Here is a 7,756-nt window from a genome sequence, read left to right on the forward strand (position 1 = left end):
TATTCCAACTCTCGTGGTTAGGGACTTGTGTGTGTGTGTGTGTGTGTGTGTGTGTGTGTGTGTGTGTGTGTGTGTGTGTGTGTGTGTGTGTGTGTGTGTGTGTGTGTGTGTGTGTGTGTGTGTGTGTGTGTGTGTGTGTGTGTGTGTGTGTGTGTGTGTGTGTGTGTGTAAGGTCACAGCATTACACATAGATCGGTCATATGAGCTCTGACCTCTCTTCCGGAAGGGAAATTCCTGTCTATCACGATTCCAACTCGTGATCCAAGATCATGGTGTTGAATCACACACAAACACACACACACACACACACACACACACACACACACACACACACACACACACACACACACACACACACACACACAAACACACACACACACACACGCTTATAATTAAGACGTAATTAGCAAAAAAAAAAAAAAAAATGAAGGAAAATAACGAAAAGTCCGACTCGAACGACAACTTCGAATCAGAGCCATCTAGTGGCACCATGCCGAACCCCGATGCAAACAAACTTTATGATGCTCCAGCGACCACGATAGAATATCACAACGATGCTTTTTCTGGATCCAGTATGTACGAAAGAAGGAGTCCAAGTCGAATCTCAGAGATAGAGAGGGAAATTAGCAAAAATAGGATTCAGTGGGTGAATGAAATTATGGACATAAGGAACGAAATCGTCGGCATAATGGATTGCTTAGCGCAAGGAAACATTGAAATTTCCGACATGAGGAAAACTAACTTGGATCTAAGAAATGAGATTAAGGAAATGAAAAATTATATAAAAGAGCTGAAGAGTGATAATGAAAAACACAGAATTAATGCTACTACCAATAGTGAACGCTTAAATAAAGAGGTACACAAGAAAAAACAAGAAATGACTAAAAAAAATCGAAGAGAACTTAGGTGAGAAAAGTATCCAAAAGATTAAGAAATGGAAGGAAAACATTGAAAATAAAGAAATTGTTTTCAAAGAAATAGTCCAGCAACAAATACATGAGACTGAGGAAATGGTACATCAGAATAGACAGAAAAAAAATAATAATAATAAAGGGAGAAAGAAGAAAAATGAAAGTAGCCCATACCAACATTGACGGATTAATTTCAGGACTGAATGAGCTTAATGATTACCTGCTAGAAGAAAACCCAGACATAATGGGAATTGTGGAGATTATACTAAGGGGTGAAATATCATACATCGATGTTGGACATGAACTATACAACTATTGGATTAAAAACAGAGACAAGAAGCAGGGAGAAGGAATTATGTTCTTGGCCAAGAAAAACTTGAATATGACAAAAATTGCGGAGGGCAAAGGTAATGCAGAACTGATCATGATAAAAGTCGAAGACAAGAGCATGAAAAGCAGAAAGTTTGTGGTGACTTATGTGCCCCCAAAAACAAACTCTTGGAAAGAGAACGAGTATACGAAAATGCTAGAAGATACAAGGCAATCATTAAATGAGATACTGAGAGGTGGGGATAATCTGGTAATTATGGAGGACTTCAATTGCAAAGAAATTCGTTGGGAGAACATGACAGTGAGAGGAGAAGACTTGTGGGGTAATGTACTACTGGATATGACCATAGAATGTACAATGACTCAGTGGGTCAGTGAAAACACCAGATACAGAAATAATGAGGAGCCGTCGAAACTAAATTTAATATTTACAACAGAACCTGAAATTGTGGATAAAATCCAATAGAAGACACCAATTGGAAAGAGTGACCATATACTCATTGAGACTGAACTAAAAGAAGAAATATACATAGAGAGAAATGAGAAGCATAGGAAAGGAAGATTGATGTACAACAAAACGAACTTTGCAAAACTAAAGAAATTCTTCCAGAATGCAAACTGGAATTTTTTTTACATAGAAGAGACAAAAGTAGAAGAGAAATGGGATACCTTGATGGATAATTGCAATGAAGGGGTGAATAGGCACGTATCAAGACAGAAGCTAGATAGTGTACATTAGATACGGGTTCAACAAAAGATACAGTGAGGCAAAAGATAGAAGGGACAGAGCTTGGAAAAGATGGAGAAAAGATAAAAAACTGGAAATGGTAAGTTTATATAAACTATAGAAATGAGTATGTTAAAGTGAGAAGAGAGGAAAAAAGGAACCATGAAAAGGATATTATAGATAAATGCAAATAGCAACCCAAGCTATTCTATCGATACGTGAATAGTAAACTTAAAAACAAACAGGAAATGGTAAAACTACGCCAAGGGAATATAGAATACACAGAAGAATTAGAAATAGCCGATGTCATGAATAATCACTTCAAATATGTCTTCACTAGAGAGAACGCACGAAGGAAATGAAAGGCGATCTCCCCCCATGAGCGAGATAAAAATAACACAAAAAGAAATAATAGAACATCTATTAAACCTTGACGTCAGGAAATCATATAAAAATTGGATTCTAAAAGAATGCAAAGAAGAACTAACGGACAAAATACATAACATAATAAGTTGCTCACTTAAGAAGAAGAAATGCCAAAAGACTGGAAAAATGCTAACATTGTGCCAATATATAAAGAAGGAAACAAGGAGGAACCAACTAACTACAGGTCAGCCTCACTAACAAGCACTATAGCCAAAATTTGTGAGATAATCATCAAGAATAGATGGGTAAAACACCTGGAAGACAACAATATGATAAACCCAAGACAATTTGGGTTCAGACAAGGAAGATCATATACCACAAACTTAATATGTTTCTACTCAAGATTTATAGGCATAGTGCAAGAAAGGAATGGATGGGCTGACTGTGCCTTCCTGGACTTGCAAAAAACTTTTGACAAAGTACCACACAAAATATTATAAAAAAAAAAAAAAATGGAAAATATAGGAAGGATATAAGGGAACCTACTAAAATGGATGAAGGACTTCTTGATTGGTAAAAGATGAGAGTAGTGCTCAGAGAAAAATATTCAGATTGGAAAGAGGTGATCAGTGGAGTACCGTAAGGATCTGTATCGGCTCCAATAATGTTTACTATTTATGTGAATGACATGGATGATGATGATGTGAATTGTTACATGAGCTTCTTTGCAGACGACGCCAAACTGTTAAGGAAAGTAAAAGCTGAAAAAGATTGCGAATCACTGCAGGAAGACTTGAATATGGTATGGAACTGGAGCAAGAAATGGAAAGTGGACTTCAGTGTTAATAAGTGTACCATAATGGATTTGGAAAAAAGATATATAGAATATCAGGATAATATGAAATTGGAACCAAGGAGGTAAAGAAGGAGAGATCCGAAAAAGATTTGGGTGTAATTATCTCAAACTACTTGTCCTATGATAAACAGATAAACAAAATTGTCGGAGAATCCGACAACTTGCTATGATCAATAAAAGTAGCATTTACATATTTGGACGAAGAAATTAATAAAAAAAAAAATATTGGTCCCACTGATGAGGCCTAGACTAGAATAGATAATAGAAAGAATCCAGAGAGCAGCCACAAAAATGGCACCTGCACTTGCAAACTTGTCATATGACTAGCATATGACTAGCATATACTACAAATGCTCTGCTAGATATCTTTCGCTGACCCCAGCGATGTACAGTGGAATTTGACTATAAGATACATTTAAAAATTGAAATCGAAGATAAATGAGGTATGTTGAGCTAGAATTAACATACATACACAAGGAACTGTATATATGTATATATATACATGTATGTATATATATGTATATATATATATGTATATATATATATATATATACATCTTATAATATTAAAAGTTTGGAAAGGACGAAAGTGGAGAACACTTTAGCAGCTATATAGTGAGAAGGTTCAAGAAGTATAACGGCTGCGAAGAATATATGGATGGGAGACAGGGGATGTTGAATGGGGAAGGAAAGGAGGAAGTGTGTCTGTGGGAGTCGGAGGGTCATTGTCGTAGTCAACACCTCGGGAGAAGAGCTTAAGGGTGTCCAGGTATATGATGGATTCTGTGTCCGAATGTAAAGTTTCAATTTGACTTTGTTTGTAGGTTCGAAGGCGAGGACACCGAAGGGACCAAGAAATTTTGGTGAAAGCTTAGAAAATGGAGAATGGTTCTGGGCATAGACGATGTCACATATTGCAATGTTAGATTCTCTCGTATTTTTATTGTGAAAACGGGCCATCTCGTCTTTGGCGAGAGAAAGAGACTGAGTAATTCTCTTGAAGAGAGAGCTGAAATTTGCAAGTGAAACCTTTACAAAATCATCAAGGTTGAAAATGGTGCCTATATCTGAAGTCGCTTGTCGAAAGCAAAGATGACAAAGTGAGGCGACTCTGATATGGACCTATTGATGGTACTGTTGATGCAAGACTGAATCATAGGAACATGGTGATCCCACGAGAGATGAAGGTCGGGAGCGAGGTTTCGGAGAACATTGAGAATCTTTCTGTTTTGGCGTTCGACAAGGCCATTTGAACTGGGGTGGTATGCAACGATATTACATTTTGTTATCTGAAAGGATTTACAAATATTGGAAAGAATTTCATTGTTGAATTCCATGCCATTGTCAGAGAGAAGAATTTTGGGAGCAGTGAAAGGGCAAATAACTTTGTCAATGAAGGTCTTTGTAATTGTTGTAGTAGTCTTGTCGGGAATAGGCTCAAGGATACAGAATCTGGAAAAATGGTCCATACACACAAATAGGTACTGATTTCCACTAGAAGTGAGTGATAACTTGAGAAGGTCAATCGCAACCATATCAAACGGTTTGCTAGAGATTAGATATTTCAAAATGGGAACTTTGCTGTGAATATGACCTTTATGGGTAGCACAAGAATGACAGGCGTCGATGTAGGCATGGATATCTTTTCTTATATTAAGCCAAAAGTACTGAAGTCTGGCCTGTGTTAAGCATTTGTCTTTACCTAGATGTGCAGCAAGTGGAGAATCATGTAAAAAGAACAAAACTTCAGGTACTAATTCAGAAGGAACCACGAGATGTTGCACAAGTCTGTTTGGTTCATGCTTGTTGGAAGGTGTGGTTTAGTGGTAAAGAACGTCATCGACGAGTCTGAAATGTTCCAAGGAGGTAGGGAAGCCTGTAAGATCTGTATCTCCTGACTCGAGAGAAAATATCACACGTTTCCATATTAGGTCGGATCTTTGAGCTGCATGACTACGCGCATGAGTAAGAGTGACCGTCTGAGGAAGGGAATTTATAGCAGTAACCTTCCGAGAAAGTGCGTCAGCAACATCGTTTGCTGTTGTTCCGCGCACATAAGAGAAGGTGGGATTGAATTCCTGAATGGTCAAGAACCAGCGAGCAAGTTTACCGGACATGCTCTTGCCTTTAAAAAGCTGAAGAAGTGCCTGGTGGTCTGTATTGACTGTGACAGGATAGCCTAGTATTATTTCCTTAAAATGTCGAAGAGCATATATGACTGCTAAAGCTTCAATTTCCGTGACAGAATAGTTACGTTCAGCTTTGTTAAGGAGTCTGCTGGCAAAGGCAATGGGGCGAAGGTGTGTGTCTTGTTCTTGCATAAGGACAGTACCAAGACCTTGGAAAAAGGCATCGATGTAAAGAATGAAAGGTAAGTTGTAGTCAGGAAAAGCTAAGACAAGAGCAGTACTAAGGGCATTCTTTAAGTCTGCAAAAGTTTGTTCCTGGGGAGACGACCAGTAAATAGGAACATCTTTCTTTAGCAGTAAAGTAAGAGGAGCTGCAATTTTAGAATAATTGCGGATGTACCTTCGATAATATCCTGAAAGTCCAAGAAAGGAGCGAAGGTGCATAATGATCTGTGGGGTGAGGGAAATCAGCAACAGCTTTGACTTTATCAGGAACAGTAAGAATGTCATTAGAAGTTAGAACATGACCAAGAAAACGAATTTCTTTCTTAAGAAAAGAGCATTTGCTCAACTTGAGTTTGAGGCTGGCATCAGAAAGACGAGAAAATACTTGTTGAAGGGTTTGAATGTGTTCGAGTATTGACTTAGAAGCTATTATGATGTCATCCAAATACATAAAGACATTATTACCACAATTTTACGTTTAGTGTGTGGCAGTCTATAAGTCGGAATGTAGCAAGGTTTGGAGCCATCATGAAGAGGAATGTGGTGGTGAATGAGGTCAGTAGAACATAGGGATTCACCCGGCAAGGCAATGACATGACGAAAGACATTGCATAAGGCAACTAAATCCTGTTCAGCATCGGGGAAGTCAAGGGAGGTGAAGTGAGATGTATCAATAGGAACCTGTGCTTGAGGCACATCGGAGTTAATGGCACAAACTGCCAAGGAAGAACTGTGGACATCGATCACTTTTACTCTTGAAGGATACACTAGAAAATCACATAAGTTTGTACCAAGTTTGAGGTAGAGGGGAGCATTAGTGTCATTGGTAACTAGGAAAGAGGTATGACCTTTCTTGGTAGTAGTTCATAAGGCTGAATTCAATTATATGCATTTGACACGGGTGGATTCTGGCATACAGAGAACATTGCATTCTTGAGCTTGGAAAATACGAAGCTGCACTTTGCAATACTCATGTGGTGGATAAGTCACGGGTCTTGTTAGCACTGCATGAGTAGTACGACACATGGTGGAAAGCACATCGGAAACAGGGGAGGAAGTAATTACCAATTCATCTAAGGGAGGAAAGAAATGGTGTTCTGTTGGAGGGAATTTCGGAGAAGGGGGAGGACATTTGGTATTCCGTTTCCTAGATTTAGACATGCGGGAAGGACGCATTCGCTTCGTACGGTTGGAAGCTTTGATCAAAGCAAGTTCACTGGAAGAAGGGAATGAACTCTGAAGAGAAGGTGTAGACGATGGTTGTACAGTGTCCTGGGAAGTGGGATCTAGAGGAGGCAGGGAGGAAGTACTATCCAATGGAGGTGCCTAAACCTGGTCAGTGGGGGAAGAAGGAGCAGTAATAGTGGGAACTGAAACATCTGGCATGCTGTGGTGAGGGGAGGGGGATTTCGCAGAACTGGGAACTACAGGAAGTGGTGTAGGTGTAGTCGCCAATGGTAGGGTAGGAATGAAATGACGACCATAAGCAATGCCATAATAATGGGGGTAGACGATAATTCCATATTGCTGCATAGTGTATAGGCCCAGAAGCACATCTGCAGGAAACTGTACATTAGTCACATAAAGGGGGATTTGAATATCTTGATTTTGAGGATGGAGACTGATAGGAAGATGGATCTTACCTAAGACTGGAAATGGAACACCATCTACGTTAGTAAGTTGTAAGTCGGGGGGTTCCAAGAATGCGACACGCTTATAGGAAAAGCGGATTTTGCGGAAGGTGAAAGAAGATAGAATATTTACAGGGGATCCAGTATCTATGAAGAGAGATATAGGGATATTATGTACAGTAGCAGGAATTGAAAGAGTATGTGACCGTTTGTTAGAGTTAGAAAGAGTACAAATGGGAAGGGACATGAGGGTGGTGGTGGGGATGGGTTACGCATGCTAGGAGTGGGTCTTCTGAGAGAACCAGAAGGAGATAGTCATTGAGGAGAAGAAGAGGATCTCTGACGGGAAGAGATGGTCTTATGAGAATGGGTGGAGTTCAAAACACGGCAGTCAGCAGCAGTGTGATAACAAGTGCTATGTATGGGACATTGCTTATCGCTTATCGGGAGGAGTGGCAAGACGAATGGCACATCGGTTGGCATAGTGTCCTGGTTTCTTACAAAAGTAGCAGATGACAGTGTGACGGGAGAATGATCTGTGTCTAGGACGGGAGGTGGGTCTGGTGCGAGAAGTGTATTCAT

Source organism: Oratosquilla oratoria, chromosome 22, assembly GCF_046742065.1.
Source record: "Oratosquilla oratoria isolate Oo_2021 chromosome 22, ASM4674206v1, whole genome shotgun sequence".
NCBI classification, from domain to species: domain Eukaryota; kingdom Metazoa; phylum Arthropoda; class Malacostraca; order Stomatopoda; family Squillidae; genus Oratosquilla; species Oratosquilla oratoria.